This window comes from Mauremys reevesii, linkage group 2 (assembly GCF_016161935.1).
Source record: "Mauremys reevesii isolate NIE-2019 linkage group 2, ASM1616193v1, whole genome shotgun sequence".
In the NCBI taxonomy this organism is placed as follows: Eukaryota; Metazoa; Chordata; order Testudines; family Geoemydidae; genus Mauremys; species Mauremys reevesii.
This window is the reverse complement of record NC_052624.1, coordinates 44,049,291-44,069,118: the sequence shown is the minus strand read 5'-3', so window position 1 is coordinate 44,069,118 and position 19,828 is coordinate 44,049,291. Positions and strand designations below refer to the sequence as shown.

Genomic DNA, 19,828 nt, shown 5'->3' with positions numbered 1-19,828 from the left:
TGAGGCTATGCAGCCTGGCATCTGTTTGGTCCGAAGAGAGACCAGATCCTTCGAAGGGAAGGTCCTGAAGGGTATTCTGGACCTCTGGAAGAAAGCCTGAAGCCTGTAGCCACACCGAGCACCTCATCACTACTCCTGAGATGATTGTTCTGGCTGCTGCATCTGCCGAGTCGAGAGAGGCATGCAGAGAGGTCTTGGCTACCGCCTTTCCTTCATCCACAAGGGCCGCAAACTCAGGCTGAGAATCTTGGGGCAAGGAGTCTTTAAATTTGGAAACTGCCATCCAGGAATTAAAATTGTGTCTGTTCAAGATCGCCTGCTGGTTCGCGATCCTCAACTGGAGGCCCCCAGAAAAACAGACCTTCCTGCCGAATAGGTCTAGACATTTAGCCTCCTTGGCCTTAGAAGCCAGGGCTTGCTGACCATGTTGCTCCCGTTCGTTGACCGCTGAGATCACCAGTGAACAGGGGGCCGGGTGACAAAAGAGGAAGTCGTATCTCTTGGAAGGGGCAAAGTACTTCCGTCCTATGCCTTTTGCTGTTGGCGCGCTAGAGGCCAGGGTTTGCCAGACCGTCATGTAGTTGGACTGGGTTGTCTTTATGAGCGGGAGCACAATTCTGGAGGGGCCCTCGGGGCTTAAGATGTCCACCACAGAATCCTCCTGCTCTACTGCTTCCTCCGCCTGTAGGCCCAAGTTCTGGGCAACCCTGTGGATCAGCTCCTGATGTACTCTGTGGTCAATCAGAGGAGGCCCTGACACTGCGGTGCCCGCCACGGCTTCATCTGGGGAAGACGAAGAGGTGAGGGCCTTCTGCATCTTATCTTCCAGCCCTTCTTGTCCTTCCTCGCATGCTGGGGGCTCCTTCGGGTCCTGCCTGACAGACTGCCTCAGGGACGGCGTCGGGATCAGTGCCACTTCTGCTCTCCTGTGTTCCAGAGAAGTGTCTGGTGGCCTGGATACCGTGGCCACCTTGGGCGCGGAGGGGTGCCTGTGCGGGGACCGAGACCAATGCACCAAATAGCCGGATCTCAAGGCTCTGGAGGAGGGCCCCTGTTCTTGCTGATAGGCCCATGGTGTCCAAAAGGGCCACTGCTCTGGCAGGCCCATTGGGGATACCACGGGGCTTGGGGCTCCCTGCTCACCGGTGCCCTGTGGGCATAGCTGGAGCGGCCTGAGTCCACCTCGGATTCCGAGGACGCCGACCTGGAAGGCCAAGGCGGTGCCGTAGAACGGTACCGCCCGGGACCTGGAGAACGGCTCCTTGCTGACCAGGACCAGGATCACTGGCTTCGGCTGGGGCCCGGGGACTTTGATCTTGTGTCGCCTCGGAGCCAGCCCGCCGATTGCACCACGGAGCGGTGCCCTGGTGGGGCCGGTGCCATATGCTGTCTGGGATCCGGTGCCTTCGAGTCCCGCTGGGTCAGGGGCAACTGGGAATCCACAGAGGCCGAGCTCGACCAGGACCGACACCAGGAATGGTGCCGGGATGGTGACCTTGATCGGCACACCATTGCCAGCTTGCCTCTTGACGGCACTCTAGGAGAAGGTGCCGGAGGCTTCTCTGGCAAGGAGGGGGCTTGCTGCCAACAACTGGATGAGGTCCTTTGCCGCCTCAAACGTGTCTGGTGTGGAAGGCTGTTCTGGGAGCTCCTCCAGCCCTTCCTCCGCGCTCAAGGCACTTAGCCCAGGGCTCAACGGACTCTTTGGCGCCAGAGCCACTGGAGCCAGAGCATGTTCTGGGGCAGCGCTTCCCCTTTGAGTGCTCATTTGCTTAGGCAGTGCTGGCTTCTTATGTGGGGAGTGCCCTCTGCTTGTAGGCTGGCCCTTCGACCGTGCCGGTGAGGTCGAATGGTGCCGGGGGTTTTCTTGTTGCCTCGGTGTGGCATGCTTGCGGTGCCCCACCGGTGCCAGATCACAAACTGACACCGGGGCACTCCGCACCGAGGATGCCGGGGCCAACGCCGGATGGCCCGAGGCTAAAGGTTGCAGCGCGGCCTCCACGAGTAGCTGCTTGAGGCGAAAGACTCTTTCTTTCTTAGTCCTTGGCTTAAAAGCCTTACAGATCTTGCAGCATTCTGTCTGATGCAATTCCCCCAGGCAACAGAGACACGAGTCATGGGGGTCACTAACTGGCATAGGCTTGAGGCACAAGCCTTAAAGCCTCAGACCTGCGGCATGGTGCTGGAGACAACTTCCAACACCTAAACAAAGAAAGCTTAACTATCTATTATTAAGACGTGCTAACTACTGATAACTGCTAACTACTGATAACTACGCTAAGAGACACTTGCAAGCGGGACATAGAGAGCTGTTCCAAAGCCGCTACGGACAGTAAGAAGGAACTGAAGGGGAGTCGGGTCAGCAGGGGTATATATGCACCAGCATGAGGCGTCACTCTGGCGGGGCTCCCCTGCCACTCCCACGGGAGCTGCTAAGGGAAAAAGTTTCCAACGTCTGTGCACATAGCACGCGCACCTAATGTGTAATGGATGTGAACAATCACTCGAAGAAGAAACATACTGACATCTCCCTTTGCAGACTAGCCCATAGAAGGAGATATAACATAGTTGTCTAGCCCATTAGCAAGGTATTTTTGGAATAGCAGTCGGCTGTTGGGTATCAGGATTCCTGGATCCTATCCATGGCTGTAGAAAGTGTGTAATGTAATGGTTAGAGATAATATAGCCAAATGTAAAGATATCGCTGTTGGGTCATTTGTAGGGCCTGAGACCAGGACCTCTGCATGTAAAAATATAAGACAATACCACTTGATTAAAAAGAACAACTGCATTATCTCTGAGCAGTAGCAGACACACAACTTGACACATGGTCAAGAGACTAGAAGGAGGTAAGAGCCACAACGTGTTAGTGTCGGTTACATAAGCATACAACTTGGCACAATTTTTCTGAAAGGCAGCATGGCAAAGTGGAATTACACTTTGATCTGTCATGTTAGAAACAGGGGTTCTGTTGCCAGCTTTACGTATAGTGACTTGTGTACCTTCTAAATTACCTTATTTGTAAGGCAGGTGAACGAAATACCCCTACCTTAGGGAGGCAATTAAGACCTTGGTTAATAATAAGGGTTGTGAAGTGCATAGAAATATTAATAGCACTCAGTGAAAGAGATGGGACTAAAACTCACGGTCTTTCAGTTTGCACCTCAGTTCCCATTTGCCCCATATTAAAGCGAGTTTGTGGGGGGAAGGACAAACTCTCTCAAAAATGTGTAATATTCTGTCAGTTCTGTAGAAATTCATGATGCATCTGTCAAACGCATTTGCCTCAAGTTGTGTCACATTTGGTAAGTCTGATGAGAGCAAGATGGCAGCTAAAACAGGTTTTATGCTAGAGGGGAAAGGGAAGAAAAGGAGGAATTAATATCTATTTTTTGAATTGAAAAAGCCTGCCTCTAAACAAAACAAAAAAAAACAACCTCCCAATTTTGGAGCATGATTGGTTCCTTGGTGGTTCTGGTATGGTCATATATCAGCAATAGTGCTTTTCCCCCCACTTATGTCTGTATGTTTGATTAGAAGGTTGCCCTCTTTCAGATAAAGAGCTTATGATAGTTATCCATGCTTTGGTCTCCTCCAGATTACATTTCTGCAGGGGTCTCAAACGTCATTGCACCGTGACCTCCTTCTGACAACAAAAATTATTACATGACCCCAGGAGAGGGGACTGAAGCCTGAGCTCACCTGAGGCCCACCACCCTGAGTGGAGGAGCCAAAGTTCGAGCCCCATTGCCTCATGTGGGGCGACCAAAGCCAAAGCTCAAGGTCTTCAGTCACAGGTCGGGCCTGTAACCTGAAGCCCTCGGACTTTGGCTTTGGCCCCAGGCGGTGGGGCTTGGGCTTTGGCCTCAGACTCCAGCAAGTCTAATACCAGCCATGGTGACCCCATTAAAATGGGATCATGACCCATTTTGGGGTCCCAACCCACAGTTTGAGAACCACTGGTTTACTGTAATGTGCTCTACATCAGAAAGCCACTTAAACTTCATCTCGTGAAATACACAGCCCTGTTTATTTAGCAGTATGCCCCTCAGGGCACATATCACAGCTGTAATCCAGAGATCATGCTTCATCTATCTACTAGAATTCTTTGAGGGGATCAACAAGCATGTGGACAAGGCGGACCCAGTGGATATAGTGTACGTAGATTTTTATAAAGCCTTTGACAAGGTCCCTCACCAAAGGCTCTTAAGCAAAGTAAGCTGTCGTGGGATAAGAAGGAAGGTCCTCTCATGGATTGGTAACTGGTTAAGAGAGAGGAAACAAAAGGTAGGAATAAATGGTCAGTTTTCAGAATGGAAAGAGGTTGATAATGGTCTGTACTGGGACCAGTACTACTGAACATATTCATAAATGATCTGGAAAAAGGGGTAAACAGTGAGGTGGCAAAATTTGCAGATGCTACAAAACTACTCAAGATAGTTAAGTCCCAGGCAGACTGTGAAGAGCTACAAAAGGATCTCTCAAAACTGGGTGACTGGGCAACAAAACAGCAGATGAAATTTCCTGTTGATAAATGCAAAGTAATGCACATTGGAAAACATAATTCCAACTATACATATAAAATTATGGGGTCTACATTAGCTATTACCACTCAAGAAAGATTGTCGAGTCATTGTGGATAGTTCTCTGAAAACATCCACTCAATGTGCAGTGGCAGTCAAAAAAGCAAAAAGAATGTTGGGAATCATTAAGAAAGGGATAGATAATAAGACAGAAAATATCATATTGCCTCTATATAAATCCATGGTATGTCCACGTCTTAAATACTGTGTGCAGTACTGTGTGCAGATGTGATCACCCCATCTGAAAAAATATATTGGAATTGAAAAGGGTTCAGAAAAGGACAACAAAAATGATTAGGGGTGTGGAATGGCTTCCATATGAGGAGGATAATTAATAAAACTGGGACTTTTCAGCTTGGAAAAGAGACAACTAAGGGGGGATATGACTGAGGTCTATAAAATCATGACTGGTGTAGGGAAAGTAAATAAGGAAGTGATATTTACTCCGTCTCATAACACAAGAACTAGGGGTCACCAAATGAAATTAATAGGCAGCAGAAAACAAACAAAAGGAAGTATTTCTTCACACAGTGCACAGTCAACCTGTGGAACTCTTTGCCAGAAGATGTTGAGAAAGTCAAGACTATAACAAGGTTAAAAAAAGAACTAGATAAATTCATGGAGGATAGGTCCATCAATGGCTATCAGCCAGGATGGGCAGGGATGGTGTGCCTAGCCTCTCTTTGCTAGAACCTGGGAATGAGCAACAGGGAATGCATCACTTGAGATTACCTGTTCTGTTCATTCCTTCTGGGGCACCTGGCATTGGCCACTGTTGGAAGACAGGATACTGGGCTAGATGGACCTTTGGTCTGACCCAATAGGGCCATTCTTATATGTTGGAGATTGCACTGGCTTCTAATCAATTCCTGGGTTAAATTCAAAGCATCAGTTTTGATCTATAAAGCCCTGTATAATTTGGGTCCTTTGCACTTTAAAAAGACTTTTTTCCTCCTCCTGTTTTATCACAGTATTTGAGATAAAAGTGACTATCTTTAGTTGCATTCACCTGGGGTAGAAGAGCATTCTCAACAAAGAGCACTGGACTCTGGAATTTGATCCATCTTGTGTGCGCACTAAATCCCTATTTTCCCAGGCTGTCTTGGAGGAAGGGGTGTGATTGAGATGGAGTGATCTGACAAAAAGAGGGATCTTACAGTAGAACCTCAGAGTTGAGAACACCTTGGGAATGGAGGTTGTTCAAAACTCTGAAATGTTCCTAACCCTTAACAAGACATTATGGTTGTTCTTTCAAAAGTTTACAACTGAACATTGACTTAATACAACTTTGACACTTTTTATGCAGAAGAAAAATGCTGCTTTTCACCATCTTAATTTACATGCAACAAGCACAGAACCAGTTTCCTTACTTTGTCAAATCTTTTTTTTTAAACTTTCCCTTTATTTTTAATAGTTTACGTTTAACACAGTACTGTAGTCTTTGCTATTGCCTCATTGTATACATCCAGTCCCAAATGGCATGTTTGATTGACCAGTTAGTTTGAGGCTCTACTGTACTATTTATCATTTATCACATCAAGATGGGAGGAATTTAAGGCCTTATTTTTTGCTCTTAGGATCAATTTTACACCCATTTTCAAAAGCCCCACAGAAAGCCATTGGAAAAATCTATCCCCTCCACTAGCATAGTGCCACAGTGCAGGGGAGCTCCATAGGGAATGAAAAGGAAGTATTCCTCTTCCTCAAACCATATAGCTATCCTGGCTGCAGCTATTGTAGTCTTCAGACTGCAGTGACTTCCACCTTATTTGTGCCCCCATACATGGATAGATACACTAGCTCTGTCTGCACTGATTCCTCCAACCCAACTCTTCCCTTTTGCACTAGTGTATGTGGAGCAGGGCTCTGTGAAACCCATGGGGTAGGCACATCTCATATGGATCCCCTTGCATTCGGCCCTACCTCTCCCCATGCCATTGAACTACATGGATTCTCACTACAGAGCCATCTAGAGCTGCAGATATTAGGGCAGGATTTACCCCTTAATGAGTTAGCTCTTTATAGCTTAAGAATGTTTGCTTATCTGTCCTTCTGGCACTTAAAAAAAACACCCGTAAACTGTATGCCTTATCAGAGCTTCCTATATGACTTACCTAAATATCATATACAGTGAGCGATAAAAAAAAATATATTCAAGAACAGCAGTTCTCAGCCCACAGGCCACATGTGGCCCAGCTGTGCGCTAAAGGTCACCAGGCTGCGCGGTGGGTTCCAGGCTGCTGGCCAGTCCCGCAGAGTCCGGGGTCTGCCCCACAGGATCACGGTCCGAGGTCAGCGTCAGGGCTGCCGGCCGGCCACACGGCATTGGGGTCCAGGCTTTCCTGCCGACCCATCCCAGCACCATGGGGTCCAGGGTCCCTGCTTCCCTGCCCATACCCATATATGTGGCCCATAATGATAAATAAGTTGAGAATCACTGTTCAAGAAGATTCTGTTAGTGTGGTTTTAATCATTCAAAATAGGCATCTAGTTGTGTAGCTTAATATTAATTCAACAGGAAAAACCAGTCAATACAGAAGACTTTAAGAGATATTCATTCCATTTTTTTAAGAAATCACTAAAAAGACAAACTATACACTGTAGATCTAACCATAACATTTAATTTAAAAAATATAATCTGTGCTCCCAATATAACAAAATCAGCTCTCCAGTGGAATGATCTCCCTTTGTGCAATTTGTTCATATCTAGGAATGACGACACCTGATTAACCTGGCAAACAATCTCAATCTCTCTTCCATCCAGGTAAGCATTCTCTATCCTATAAGAATTGGCAAGAAATGAAGGTTCTACAAATCATGGGAAAATTACTTAATAGGTTCCATATAGCAGACAGATGAAAGATTGCTGGTGAAATCCTGGCTCCACTTACGTTAACAGCTAAACTCCCATTAACTTCAGCAGGGCCAGGATTTCACCCTGAATAGGGAGGATTTTGCTACTATGTAGAACGATGACAATCACGTCGATTTTTTGTTGCTATTTTATTTGTTTTTAATTTCCAAACATCTAAGCTGGAAAAAAAGTTCCCAGGTTAATACTTGAAGCCAATGTTTTTAGTTTATTGGTCATTTATCATGTGATGTTACAATTAACTAACCTGTTATGTCATACAGAATCATTGTATGCTAAACAGAGTTAAGTTGTAGGATTATAGAAGTAGAAGACTGATCAGTAGTTACAAGGAATAATTATGTATTAGGTATCTAAGTAAGAATGGCTAAAATGCAAGGTTTATAGTCTGAGGCCTGCAAGATTTTAGCTTAGCTATTTTAGGCCTTGGAGATAAGAAATGCGGATATAAGTAAGTGACCAAAGAATAACCCGAGGCCCTAAGCAGTCACCCTAATGGCCCCACAGACACCCCCCAAAACTTTTGTGGAGGACTACATACTTCAACCTGCATCACAAAACAGGAAATACATGCTTATCTACCCCTAATATCTTTCAGGAACACATTTCACAATTCCCAAGCTCAAAAGAAAATCTAAAAATATGCATTATATCAAATTGCTATGCAGCTAAAATATGATACAGCAATATCACCATACTGATGTGTAGCTGCCTTTGTGTTTACATGCTAACTTTGATCATTACAATCCACACACAAGTAATTCCTTTTGTAATTTCTTTCAAAAGAATGTACCCCCATCTCATTTTAGACTGGTTTTATACAAGATTATTTTCACACACCACAAAAGACCTTCAGCTACATAAACAACAACATCTGGGGGTTCATTATAGGTTCACCCTTGCTATAAAAATGAACACTATTAGTCTGTATATTTCCATAGGTTGATCCAGTGCTGTATACCGCTCTTGATTTGTCTTAGAAAAATTGAGAGGAAAAGTTACTTTCTCTCACGTCCCACAACAGGGCAATGACTTCACAACAGGTAGAGAACATGAATTGAAGGGTTTAATCTCTGTGAACACAAAGGCAGTGCAAAATTGGGACCCAATACTAAATTATTTCACGTTTTTGAAAAAGGAACTTACTCTTTATGCATACAATTGCATCATAAAAATCTAGAATGTATCAGTTGCTAAAATGTCTACTTATTTAATCCAGGTATTAGTTGTAGTGGCACACATAGCACCCAGGAGCACTCATCATGGTGATAGGTCCTGTACAAATGGAACACGATCATTTTCCCGGCCCCAAAGAGCTTACAATCAAAGTATAAGACAAGAGACAATAGATGGATACAGACAGGCGGGGGACTACAAAGAAAATATTGGTCAGCGTGATAGGCAGTGGTCTCAACCAGGGCTTAAATTCTCAGAGATTATTTCCCGGAGTCCCCATACCACTCCCCCCTCCTCCCCCCCACAACATGCTGTAAAAATTCCAGGGCCCAGGGCAGGGGTGATGGGAAGGCCCTAGGGGCTCTAGCCACTGGGTGCAGGGGAGTTCTGCCCTACAGCAGGGTGGTGGAGCTAGGAGCTTCTACCCTCCAGGGCAGTGGAACACTGGGATTCAGCCACATGGTGTGGGGAAGGTGCCAGGGCTCAGGGCTTCAGGGGAGAGAAGGGGCGCTGGGGCTCCCCCTGGATTTGAAAATATTTACCAGAGCTCTGCTCCGGACAGCTTCAGCAAGAGGTGGCTCAGCTTCTCCAAATCTTTCTCTGCCACACAAGCATAGTGCTGCTGGGGCACTCCAGAGCATTTCTCCAGCACGTCAAAAATAGACCCAGCATGCTCTCTGCTTGCCAGCTCCACTCCCGGCTGTCCCATGCACATATACACACAGTCAACCCTGCATGGGACTTGCAGTCTGACAGGGGGCTGGGCTCCCTGCCTCCATGCATTACAACGCCCACTAGGACTGGCAGGAGGCCGGGGCTACACACTGAGGAAGCAGTGGCATGTGCAAGCCAGTCTGGTCGCATCTGCTGGCGCTTCAAGGGTACCGGCTCAGCTCAATTGGAATTAATACCTCTGCCCTCCCTCCTCCAAATAGGCTCCTTCGGGGCACCAAAGATTATCCCCTGCCCCTCCCCCAGCTCTGCTAGGCCACAGGGCCATCCCCCGCCACCCACCCACCCACCCCAAAAAGAGTTGCCCCATCTCCTACTCCTTTGGTATACCACATTTTACTGTGTGCGCTTTGGCATAACATTAAAAACAGTGACAAATAAATGACCAGGACCCTGCTGCCAAGTTGCTCTGACTTGCGTTTGACTTCAGCTTCATGGCATTGTTAACAACAGCCTCACAAATGAAGTGCCTAGTGTTAAGAAATATTTCAGATTTTTTAGCAGAGATGAAAGAAAAAAATGTTCCAGACCTCACAGTATTATCCCAAACATTAGAAGTTAGACTTTATAAGCCAGATGCTTAAAACAAGAACTAGATATTTATCTTCAAGGATTTTTAAACTAACATCACATTGCTTTCATGAGGAGTTTTGGGTCAAGTCTTTCACTGGGTCAAGCCTTCAAGCTGTGAGAGCCAATGGGCTGGAATGAGGAGTCGGGCCCAGCCTCGCTCAACAGGAGTCACCACTGTGGGGTGAGCTCACTTCAGAGCCACCTCTTTGCACCAACCAGAGTAAAGACAACAACCCACCCCTCAACACGCACAAGGGCAAGGCCTGACACCAAACCCAGAGCCTGGACTCCTTTTGTATGGGCCTGGGAACCTGTCCCCATTCTGCACACCCAGCCTCCCCCAGGAATATTTTCACCAACTGCCTGTGCTCAGCACACCACACCAGAGGTCAAACCTTTGTCAAACCAGGGCACTAATACAGTTTGCAGATGACACAAAACTGGAGGAGTAGTAAATAATGAAGAGGACCGGTCATTGATACAAAGTGATCTGGATTGTTTGGTAAGCTGGGTGCAAGCAAACAATGTGTGTTTTAATATGGTCTAATGTAAATATATCTCTAGAAACCAAGAATGAAGGCCATACTTACACAAGAGGGGCCTCTATCCTGACTCAAAGCACTGACTCAAACAGATTTGAGGGTTGTGGGTGATAATTAGCTGCACATGAGCTCCCAGTGTGACAATGTAGCCAAAAAGGCTAATGAGATCCTTGGCTGCCTTTACAGGGGAATCTCGGGTAGAAGTAGAGAGGTTACTTTAGCTCTGTTTCTGTCACTGGTGTGACCACTGCTGGAATACTGTATCCAGTTCTTGATGTCCACAATTCAACACTGATTTGGATACACAAGAGAGGGTTCAAAGAAGAGCCACGAGACAGATTAAACTACTTGAAAACATGCCATATAGTAATAGAGTCAAGGAGCTCAGTCTACTTAGCTTAACAAAACAGAGGTTTAAGGGATGATTTGACTATAGTCTATAAGTACTTACATGGGAAACAAACATTTGATAATGGGCCCTTCAGTCTAGCAGAGAAGGGTATAACAGCATGATCCAAAGGCTGGAAGTTGAATCTAAGCAAATTCAGACTGGAAATAAGGTATATTTGTTAATGGTGAGAGTATTTAACCACTGGAACAACTTACCAAGGGTCCATCACTGACCATTTTTAAATCAAGATTGGATTCTAAAATATATGCTCTAAGAATTATTTTGGGGAAGTTCTATGGTCTGTGTTATACAGGAGGCCAGATTAAATGATCATTGGTCTCTTCCTGCCTTGAAATCTATTAAATATATCTATGAAAGCTTTTTTGTAGGCATCAAAACAAAGGAGAGTTTCAAATAGGAATTTATTTATTTTATGAGTGAACTGCTTTTCTCCTTTCCTTTGGATAAATGAGGACACTGGAACAGGAGCTGAAGAATGATAGTGGAAAGGTAAGTGGACTAAACAGTGAAAAGAGACTGAAGGGAAATTTGGTATGTTATCTACCGTAGATATGTTCAGCTATCCCTAAAAACAATGAAATTATATGTAAAATGTCATTATTATTATAAATTATTATATTACCATAGCACTTAGGAGCCATAGTCACTGTACATGCATCATTAGCTTGAAATAAATACAATATCATTCCCATAACTACTGTTTCTCTCACACTAAGTATATAATCCAATGTTAAATTACAGTATCCTGTCTTCAACCACCAGTTTAGCAACAAGCCATTTATCCTGCCAAAAAGCAGAGAAAGTGCCTCCCACACAACACTGAGCAGGCTTTACTTTAATATTTCCCTTCCAAATTTTAAGATGGCCCCAATACAAGTATTGGGCCCCATCTTGCAAAGAGATCCACATGCAAGGACCCTTACTTTTCGGGAGGAGCAAGAGGCTACACTTAAGGATCCCTTTTCAGGATCAGAGCCAAAAAAAAAAATCTCATCAAAACATATAAACTGCAGTTTGCCCTTGAAATGCTACAGGGAAAATGCAACTGAAAAGTTCTGCTGAGGAAAGGGTTTGATAACTTCAGAAATGCAAATGCTGTTGGATAGCTCTTGAGATGTGATCCCCACATAGCCTTGGCTTTCTTTGAGGGAAAATGTATGCATGAGCTTTCTGGCACATGCATGGGGCCAACCATTATTTTGACAAATAATGACTGACACAATAAAGAATTTTGTAATCCTTTTACAGCTTTTTACTTTGAGGGTTTGTGTGTATAATAAGATGAAGAAATATGTGGGAATATTTTAAAAGAATGAATGGAAGCAAGCTCGTTACTAAACGGATAAAATGAGAGGCACTAAAGCTCAGGCTAGCAAGAATAAAAATCCATCTAAATGCTCCACTGAGGCCACACATAAAGCAAACACACCACTACTTACGAATGTCTTAAATTAACTTTTAAACCTCCCATGTCTATCTTAGGTACTTATATGGCCCCCATTACTAAAGTATCCGAGTGCCTCATCTCAACCCTGTGAGGTCAGGAAGGACTATTATCCCCATTTTACAGATGGGGACCTGAGGCACGGACAGCCTAAGTGACTTGCCCAAGGTCTCACAGAGTCCATGGTAGGGAAGGGAACCTCCCAAGTCCTAGACTAGCTGACTAACCACAGCCTCCTTCCCCCTCCACCCCAACTGTGATTGGCTTAAAAATCATGATTCTAAAAAATACATTGTGTCATGTTTTCAACCTTTTCTCTGCAATCATGAGGGCGAGACACTGCTTCTCACATGAGTACTTCATTACAGGAGATGGGGTTTTAAGAAAAATATCAAATATAGTGAGATTCACAATAAAATCATGAGTTGGTAACACTGGATGCCCAGTGGAAGAATGGGGATTAGATAGAAGGTAAACCAGCTGAAGAGGAATTTAGTAGATGCAAGGGACACAAAGTTTTTGCAGCTAAAAGGTTATAAACCTTTTTTATTTTAACAACATTTTATTTAATATTCTAATAAAAGGAGAAGGATCATTTTTAGTTCTTACCAGCTACTCCCATAACCCCAGCCTGCCATCCCTGACAACTGAACATAGTGGATAGAAGGTTATTTTTAGTCACATCCAACAGAGCACCACTGGAATGCTGTGCAAAGCTGGGACTTAACCAGCAAGGTCCAGCCAGCTAATCAAATGGTAATTCAGACAAACCCTGTTCAAAACCATTGTTTGCAACCTTAATATTTTATTCAATTTAGTGTTTTTGGATGTAATTTCTTACTTTTAAAAAATGAATAAAACCAATTCTATCATGTGGAAACCTACTGACACCAACTTGGGTCATCAGCAGGGTTTGGACCTTTAGCTCCATAGCACCGCCTTCTATCACTTGAGTTAATGGAATAAGTGGTAGCAGTAGTAGGTTGTCATCCTTTATGTGGACCAGCACTAGAAGTGGATTACACACACACTCTGCTAGTGGGTTTCACAGCTTTTGCTCACAGCAGAGGAAGGTAGAGACTCAGAACTCCTGAGATCAATTCCTGTTTCTGGAGGAGAGTAACCATTAGTGATTAGACTTCTCTGCCCAGTGCCCCAGCTCCTGCCACCTCCCCTTCTGCCCCCCCCCTTTTTTTTTTTTTAAACACAGTTGTCCTCTACACTTGGGTCCTGCCCACCTTCTTCTATCCAACCTCCCTGGCTCCTGCTTCCCTCCCTATCCCTAAACTGCTCTCTGACCCGCCCAGACCCCCACCCACCCACCACCACCTCCTGCAACCCCTTTCCCCACCTGCTCTTATTCTCCCCGTGCGCCCCATCTTTGCATTCCTGTCAGATGCTTCCTTCTCCATGCAGGGGGAACTTGGAGAGCACTGGATACTCTCCCTGCTCTCTGATTCTGTGATGAGCACCCACAGCACCCCCTGGCCCCTGTGAGGAGCAATTGCAGGAAAAGTTCTCCTCAGCTGCTGCAACCATGGATGGAGCATGCTCAGTCACTCTGTAGGGCTGGCGCATGCACACCCTGTTTGATCTGTAGGGACTGAGTGGCTGGAGCATGCTCAGTGAACATGGAATCTGACATTTTAGCTGCCAAACTCTAACAAGTCTGTAACTGAGCATGTGCAAACAAATTTTTTCAGAAACTCATAACTTTTGGAAAAATTTTATGGGGATGGCAAAAGGCATATCCCTGGCACCAGGGCAATTGCCTTGCCAAATTTCAAGCCCTGTGTCTGGGGCTGCTAAAATTTCTCAGTGAAACAGTAAGATTTTTTTTTTAACATGGGAAAAGCAACATATTTTTCCCTAATCTTGTTTTCAGAAACAGCTTAATCATTTTAACTGAAGCTTAAAAAAAAATTAGCCCAACACAGACACGCAACTTGGATAATTTCAGCATAAATGGTTTAAGTTCAACACAGAAAAAGACAAGCGAGAACAGCTTCTTACCATTATAAGGGGCAGGTAACCTTAACTACAGGGTGACTACTAGCTCCACCCATAATGAATAAGCAAATTTCACTCTTAAAAAAGATTGTGCACCTGCTTCTGCTATAGTACAAGAAGTAACAACAGGCTGCTACACCTCCCTGTGAGGGGTTTTAGGGCAGTATATCTGAGAAATTCATAGAGCCACAGGTCGCTCCAGCCTCCATTTCCCTGGTCCACCCACATGTACCCAAGGAAGAGCCCACTAGAGAGAGCTTGGCTTTACAGCCCACACAGGCTAACAAGCCTCACTGCACGGCCCCTCTGCTTCCTAACAAGTTCCTCCTGTTGTGCAGCGGAACTACAGCAGCTCTGTCAAATTTTTGACCGTCCATGAACGTGAGGATGAAAGGAGTGGGGGAGAGGATATCGAACAAGGGGAGATAGGGGGAGCCCAGGATTTCACTCACTATATAGGAACGGATGCCCTTAGAATAATACCAGACCTGATAAAGGTCCATATCCATTTCCCTGTTGATATATTTCTGCTTTAAACAAGCATGAAAAACTTAAATGATCCATATCATGGTTTTTTGACAGGCCTATTTACTGGCAGTATATTTAAACATCTGGCAAATGAAAGTCAACTAATTCAAATCCATCTTTGAAAAGTAAAGTGTAGCTTAACGTTGCCTCACTGAGGACCTTTTTAAACATGATTACTAGTAAACCTGTCAGAAGTGTATACAAACATCTGAAATAAATTCTTGGCTACACCAGTGTAGTCAGAATATCATCATCCTATTTTTCCTAGTCCATCTTACTAGCAGGCATCTTTCACACAATGAATGAGGTAGGCAGCCTTCCAAACCCCATAATGCAGAATATTATGCAAGCGCTGGACACTGCCATTTCCTACACTAGCTCAATGGAAATTCTAAAAGTTACATGAGCTTTGAGGTTTTGTGAGGTGTGTGAAAGGGGATTACTAGAAAAGGGCATTGATTAAGTCTCTGTATAATTCCAAGGATGAGAATACAGGTGCATTATGTTTGATATGATCACATACTTCAAGCTTTTGCTAAATCAATATTAAAACATTTGCCTTTAGTCAGCTAACTCAAGCTCAACTTTTGAGAGTGCAGGGGGCAAACTATCGTTAGATATTGAATTATGTAACATGCCTCCATCACACATAGTCTAGGAACAACATCCATCAAATGCATCCCTGGGGTCATTTTCCAGAAATATCCATTTAAATTTTTTAATTGCTGCTTTTCATTCCACACCCAGGTAATATAAACAACATTAGAATTGCTCTTTATCAAACAACTATTCTTTTACCAGAGCCTAAAAATGTGGCTATTCATTGCATCAAAACGATATAAAAAGAATTAAAGGAATTAACATTTCTACGTTTCCATAACATACCCTAATCTGCTGTATAGACAATATGAGACAGGGAAACCTAATGTTAGGTTAAATATTCTATTAGCAAATATCTTATACATAATGTATTTAAACCATTCAGTTACAATAAAATACACATTAAGCAGAACATTTCAGAAGTGCATAAACATATAGACGTAAACAAAGCAAATAAACTAGAGTTTCTTTTAGCTGAAGCCATACCTGGAGGTGTGCATTGATAAACCGAATCATGAAAACACATGCAAAGGTACAGAAAACCTAAGGAATAAAAGGTATTGTACAATGCTGATCAGTAAAATCGAATTCTTATTTCTTAACTGTAAGAATCTTGCAAATGTAGAATTTTCAGTTCATTATCAAATATCATGGAAGCAACAAGAGCCTGATCCAAACCCACTGAAGTCAATGGAAAGACTGCAATCAATTTCAGCGGACTTGGATCAAGCCCTAAATCCTCTTTGGCAAACCATTTAACTTTTTCAGTTAACTTGATCATATGTGGAGATACTATCAATTTGTATTAATGTAATAAAGAAAAAAGAATTCAGTTTTTATTAATAAAAAGTAGAAACATGTTACACCCTCAACAAATGAGCATACTTTTATTCCCCTGAGAAAAGTAGCAAAATATTAATAGTACACCAAATCTGTTAATTTCACATGTTTACTTACAATGATACAATACTGGGCTGCCCTATAACAGGCAGCCAAAATGTGGCTGAATTCAGTGAATTTGTTAGGGTTTTGGTTACTCAGACAAACACAAATTTCTAATATAACTTAATTTTATATTGTTAAACAGGAACCAAAAAAATCTTATTTCTGCAATCAAGAGGGCACTGGAAATTGAAACAGAGAATATTTTTTCCATCCATACTGCACCCATGCAATGACCTGTCAATGCAAGAGCTTTAATTCCTCATGGTATAATATAATAATATTCTAATAACACCACATAAGCATTTTGTAATTATGAATGAATTTAGTATTCATTGTAACAAGAGAGGTCATAACAGAGTCATTTGTTGATAATATGGATGTCATATGTAGTGTCCTGCCACAGTAATTTCCATTGGATTTCAACAAGAATTTAAAGTGCCACTGGCATTCACTGAACCACAAATTACATACAATTAGCATATTCAAATGTGGACAAGAATGCTTTCTGGGCAAAAAAAAAATTTGAATGCAAGCTTAGCACCATTTTCATAAGTGTGCGGACGCTAAAAATCCTTAAGAACAAGAGAACTACATGTTAAATCAAAAGACTTTGACCCAATATTCTTTTTATCTCTCTCCCACCCCATCCCTAGGAAAGAAGGTGCAGGGGGTGCATAGGTGCAAGTGTTGGCAATGTTCACTGTGGAAAAATGGCTTTGCCAGATAATCATGAAATGGCATTTTGAGTAGAGTTTGTAGCAAAGTAACTCAGATTGTAACAACTAACTGATTCTCTGTAGTCTGAGAAGTAAGGGCCGATGCTTTTAGAATAGGAGAATCCTATCCCAATGTTTCTGTAGCAAAGGGCAATCATAAAGCCTATTATATCAAGGAAGTTTGTTACAATATTTTCTAATCCTCAAGAGGCTTCTCACAGATCTACTTCCAGAAGCCACAAGTTTAAGACAGTAAATTAACTTTGGGCTCATCTGAAAAAACCCTATAAAAATCAACATTGGTATCAATATACCCAGGTATTTCTAGGGCCTCTATCACCACAGTGTCTGAGAACCTTGCTAACATTAATGAATTTACCCTCACAACGTATCTTTGAGATAGGGAAGTATGATCTCTCTCTCTCTCTGGGTTTGGCTACACTTGCAGGTGTGCAGCGCTGGGAGTTAAAGCTGTCTTCATACAGCTGTGTAGGGAAAGCGCTGGAGTGTGGCCACACTGACAGCTACCAGTGCTGCAGTGTGGCCACATTTGCAGCATTTGCAACAGTGTTGGGAGTGGTGCATTATGGGCAGCTATCCCACAGAGCACCTCGTCCCATTTTGGCGCCGTAGGTTGTGGGAAGGGGGTGGGTCATTCTGCTTTCTGTCCCAACGCCCCGTGATGCATCACTTCACATCCCAGCAATCCCTGTTTTTCCGTCCACGTTTGGCGCCATCTTGACTCTCTCAACGGTTTCTGTGCAGTGCGATTTCTGTGGGAAATGGAGCCCGAACTGCTGAGGAGTATGCTGACGAGTCTCGCCAGCACTTCACGTTTGGCAGTTGAGCTATTCCTTAAGATCCAAAGTGATGAGGAGTCCGACGATGATAGCAAGTCGCCTGATGCGTATGACACTAAATTGCTTCTGGCATTCACAGAAATGCTCAGCACCGTGGAACGCCACTGTTGGGCTCGGGAAACAAGCACTGAGTGGTGGGATCACATCGTCATGGAAGTCTGGGATGACGAGCAGTGACTGCAGAACTTTCGGATGAGAAAAGCCACTTTCATGGGACTGTGTGAGGAGCTCGCCCCCACCCTGTGGCGCAAGGACACGAGATTGAGAGCTGCCCTGCCGGTGGAGAAGCGGGTGGCTATTGCAATCTGGAAGCTGGCAACTCCAGACAGCTACCGATCGGTCGGGAACCAGTTTGGAGTGGGAAAGTCGACCGTTGGAATCGTGTTGATGCAAGTTTGCAGAGCCATTAATCGCATCCTGCTAAGAAGAACCGTGACACTGGGGAATGTGCAGGACATTGTGGATGGCTTTGCCCAAATGGGTTTCCCTAACTGTGGAGGGGCGATAGATGGGACGCATATTCCTATTCTGGCACCACCCCACCTAGCATCTGAGTACATTAATCGGAATGGGTATTTCTCTATGGTTCTCCAGGCGCTTGTGGATCACCGTGGGCATTTCATTGACATTAACACAGGCTGGCCTGGAAAGGTGCATGATGCACGCATCTTTTGGAACACTGGCCTGTTCAGGAAGCTGCAGGCAGGGACTTTTTTCCCAGACCAGAAGATTAGGGAAACATTGTAGGGGACATTGAAATGCCTATTGTGATCCTTGGAGACCCTGCTTACCCGTTAATGCCTTGGCTCATGAAACCGTATACAGGGAAGCTTGACAGGAGCAAGGACCGGTTCAACTACAGGCTGAGCCAGTGCCGAATGACTGTGGAGTGTGCTTTTGGCCGTTTAAAGGAGCGCTGGCGATCTCTGTATGGGAAGCTGGACTTGGGGGAAAACAGCATCCTCGCGGTTATATCCGCGTGCTGTATCCTCCATAATATTTGTGAAGAGAAAGGTGAAACATTCAGTCAGGCATGGACCTCTGAGGTTCAATGCCTGGAGGCTGAATTTGCACAGCCAGAGAGCAGGGCTACTAGAGAGGCCCAGCACAGGGCTGCAAGGATTAGGGATGCCTTGAGGGAGGAATTTGAGGCTGAAAACCAACAGTAATGTTTGGTGCCTTGCACGGGAGTGAAGTGCAGTGGTTACAATGTTAGTGGGAATCTGTGTTTCCTAAGCTGATTTGCAGTGCCTGTTTCTTTCCTGGGCTAAGGTATCTTTGACTTTCTGCAATAATAAAGACTGTTTTCAAAGCCAATAATTCATGTATTGAAAAGAAAATAACTTTATTGACAGACACACGACATTTGGGGAACCTAAAAGGGCAGGGGGGTGGGGTGGGGAACTGTACAGTCACAGGTTTTAATATGTCCTGTCTGGAGTGCTGTGCAATGAGTGCTGCACTTCAGGATGCCTATACTGCATGGTGATGGGGGTTGAGTGCAGAAGGTAAGGGTCATAGTTCTCAGGGCTGGTTGATGAACGTACGGGTGTTGGAGGCAGCTGGTGGTGGTAAGAACCTGGATGCTGGGGAAGGGGGTTTTGAGCTGACATTGGGGCACAAGGGAAAGAGCTTTGGGACGGGGGAGAGCCGGCGCGGTAGTGCTCTGCCTGCATGGCTACGAGTGACTCGATAGAGTCCGCTTGGCGCGCCAGGATGCTTATCAGCTGCTTTGTGCTTTTCTTCCTGGCTGCTGCGTTTTTCTGGCAGATCCTGCTTTCCCTTTCCCTCCATTCCTGAACTTTTTGATTCTCTGTGACAGAGTGATCCACAAC

General features: G+C 44.4%; 1 protein-coding gene across 3 annotated transcripts in view; it reads right to left on the bottom strand.

Moving 5' to 3' along the window:
* CDK14 (cyclin dependent kinase 14) overlaps window positions 1-19,828 on the bottom strand; it is a 543,695-nt gene that overhangs the window by 423,817 nt on the left and 100,050 nt on the right. The gene's annotated exons all lie outside the window — the stretch shown is intronic.